At 41.7% G+C, this 2,500-nt stretch overlaps 2 non-coding genes and 10 pseudogenes across 2 annotated transcripts in view; all 12 read right to left on the bottom strand.

Annotated features, from left to right (window-relative positions):
• LOC134963976 (5S ribosomal RNA) overlaps window positions 1-24 on the bottom strand; it is a 119-nt pseudogene extending 95 nt beyond the window's left edge.
• Window positions 25-130: 106 nt separating this feature from the next.
• On the bottom strand, window positions 131-249 carry LOC134963520 (5S ribosomal RNA; annotated as a pseudogene).
• A 107-nt stretch (window positions 250-356) lies between these two features.
• On the bottom strand, window positions 357-475 carry LOC134960171 (5S ribosomal RNA; annotated as a pseudogene).
• Window positions 476-582: 107 nt separating this feature from the next.
• LOC134961871 (5S ribosomal RNA) lies at window positions 583-701 on the bottom strand (annotated as a pseudogene).
• Window positions 702-808: 107 nt separating this feature from the next.
• On the bottom strand, window positions 809-927 carry LOC134962750 (5S ribosomal RNA; annotated as a pseudogene).
• Window positions 928-1,034: 107 nt separating this feature from the next.
• On the bottom strand, window positions 1,035-1,153 carry LOC134959900 (5S ribosomal RNA; annotated as a pseudogene).
• Window positions 1,154-1,261: 108 nt separating this feature from the next.
• On the bottom strand, window positions 1,262-1,380 carry LOC134960109 (5S ribosomal RNA; annotated as a pseudogene).
• Window positions 1,381-1,487: 107 nt separating this feature from the next.
• On the bottom strand, window positions 1,488-1,606 carry LOC134960786 (5S ribosomal RNA; annotated as a pseudogene).
• Window positions 1,607-1,713: 107 nt separating this feature from the next.
• Window positions 1,714-1,832, bottom strand: LOC134961433 (5S ribosomal RNA; annotated as a pseudogene).
• A 107-nt stretch (window positions 1,833-1,939) lies between these two features.
• On the bottom strand, window positions 1,940-2,058 carry LOC134961165 (5S ribosomal RNA). The gene has a single exon (XR_010187859.1). It is a non-coding gene; the product is annotated as a 5S ribosomal RNA (ribosomal RNA).
• Window positions 2,059-2,165: 107 nt separating this feature from the next.
• On the bottom strand, window positions 2,166-2,284 carry LOC134963100 (5S ribosomal RNA; annotated as a pseudogene).
• Window positions 2,285-2,391: 107 nt separating this feature from the next.
• The window catches only part of LOC134959110 (5S ribosomal RNA), a 119-nt gene continuing 10 nt past the window's right edge, over window positions 2,392-2,500 (bottom strand). Inside the window, exon 1 of the ribosomal RNA XR_010187186.1 lies at window positions 2,392-2,500. This exon is cut by the window's right edge and continues 10 nt beyond it. This is a non-coding gene — a ribosomal RNA (5S ribosomal RNA).

Raw genomic sequence — 2,500 nt, 5'->3', positions numbered from 1 at the left:
GTCCAGTGTGGTGTGGCTTCAGAGGAGCTTTACAGTTTCTGATAGAACTTTTCTACTTCTAGCTATTGGTACATAAATGAAAAAATTTGATAATGTAATGCATCAACAGAACGGAGTTGGCAGTATAAAATATGTGTAGCACCTTGCATTCCCAGGTGGTTTCCCATCCAACTACTAACAAGGCCCAGCACAGCTTGGCTTCCAAGATCAGATGAGAGTGGGCGTGTCCAGTGCGGTGTGGCTGCAGATGAGCTTTGCAGTTTCTGATAGAACTTTTCTACTTCTAGCTACTGGTACATAAATGAATAAGTTTGAAAATGGAATGCATCAACAGAATGGTGTTGGCAGTATAAAAATACCTACAGCACCTTGTATTCCCAGGTGGTCTCCCATCCAAGTACTAACCAGGCCCAACACTGCTTAGCTTTCAAAATCAGATGAGATTGGTCGTATCCAGTGTGGTGTGGCTGTAGATGAGCTTTGTGGTTTCTGTTAGAACTTTTCTACTTCTAACTACAGGTACATTAATGAATAGATTTGAAAATGGAATGCATCAACAGAACGGTGTTGGCAGTATAAAAACACCCACAGCACCTTGTATTACCAGGTAGTCTCCCATCCAAGTACTAACCAGGCCCAACACTGCATAGCTTCCAAGATCAGATGAGATTGGGCGTATCCAGTGTGGTGTGGCTGTAGATGAGCTTTGTGGTTTCTGTTAGAACTTTTCTACTTCTAACTACTGGTACATAAATGAATAAGTTTGAAAATGTAATGCATCAACAGAACGGTGTTGGCAGTATAAAAATACCTACCGCACTTTGTATTCCCAGGTGGTCTACCATCCAAGTACTAAACAGGCCCAACACTGCTTAGCTTCCAAGATCAGTTGAGATTGGGCGTATCCAGTGTGGTGTGGCTATAGACGAGCTTTGTGGTTTCTATTTGAACTTTTCTACTTCTAGCTACTGGTACATAAATGAAAAAATGTGAAAATGTAATGCATCAACAGAACGGAGTTGGCAGTATAAAAATATGTGCAGCACCTTGCATTCCCAGGTGGTTTCCCATCCAAGTACTAACCAGGCCCAGCACAGCTTAGCTTCCAAGATCAGATGAGATTGGGCGTGTCCAGTGTGGTGTGGCTGCAGATGAGCTATGCAGTTTCTGATAGAACTTTTCTACTTCTAGCTACTGGTACATAAATGAATAAGTTTGAAAATGGAATGCATCAACAGAATGGTGTTGGCAGTATAAAAAAACTCTACAGCACCTTGTATTCCCAGGTGGTCTCCCATCCAAGTACTAACCAGGCCCAAAACTGCTTAGCTTCCAAGATCAGATGAGATTGGGCGTAACCAGTGTGGTGTGGCTGTATATGAGCTTTGTGGTTTCTGTTAGAACTTTTCTTCTTCTAACTACTGGTACATAAATGAATAAGTTTGAAAATGGAATGCATCAACAGAACGGTGTTGGCAGTATAAAAATACCTAAAGCACCTTGTATTCCCAGGTGGTCTCCCATCTAAGTACTAACCAGGACCAACACTGCTTAGCTTCCAAGGTCAGATGAGATTGGGCGGATCCAGTGTAGTGTGGCTTTAGATGATCTCTGAGGTTTCTGTAAGAACTTTTCTACTTTTAACTACTGGTATATAACTGAACAATTTTGAAAATGGAATGCATCAACAAAACGGTGTTGGCAGTATAAAAAGACCTACTGCACCTTGTATTCCCAGGTTGTCTCCCTTCCAAGTACTAACCAAGCCCAGCACTGCTTAGCTTCCAAGATCAGATGAGATTGGGCGTATCCAGTGTGGTGTGGCTGTAGATGAGCTTTGTGGTTTCTGTTAGAACTTTTCTACTTCTAGCTACTGGTACATAAATGAATAAATTTGAAAATGGAATGCATCAACAGAATGGTGTTGGCAGTATAAAAATACCTACAGCACCTTGTATTCCCGGGAGGTCACCCATCCAAGTACTAACCAGGCCCAACACTGCTTAGCTTTCAAGATCAGATGAGATTGGGCGTATACAGTGTGGTGTGGCTGTAGATGAGCTTTGTGGTTTCTGTTAGAACTTTTCTACTTCTAACTACTGGTACATTAATGAATAAGTTTGAAAATGGAATGCATCAACAGAACGGTGTTGGCAGTATAAAAACACTTACAGCACCTTGTATTACCAGGTAGTCTCCCATCCAAGTACTAACCAGGCCCAACACTGCTTAGCTTCCAAGATCAGAAGAGATTGGGCTTATCCAGTGTGGTGTGGCTGTAGATAAGCTTTGTGGTTTCTGTTAGAACTTTTCTACTTCTAACTACTGGTACATAAATGAATAAGTTTGAAAATGGAATGCATCAACAGAACGGTGTTCGCAGTATAAAAATATCTACAGCACTTTGTATTTCCAGGTGGTCTCCCATCCAAATACTAAACAGGCCCAACACTGTTTAGCTTCCAAGATCAGATGAGATTGGGCGTATCCAGTGTGGTGT

The sequence above is a fragment of the Pseudophryne corroboree genome, chromosome 9, assembly GCF_028390025.1.
Source record: "Pseudophryne corroboree isolate aPseCor3 chromosome 9, aPseCor3.hap2, whole genome shotgun sequence".
NCBI lineage: Eukaryota > Metazoa > Chordata > Amphibia > Anura > Myobatrachidae > Pseudophryne > Pseudophryne corroboree.
Note: the sequence above shows the minus strand (reverse complement) of the source record. Positions and strands in the feature narration are given on the sequence as shown.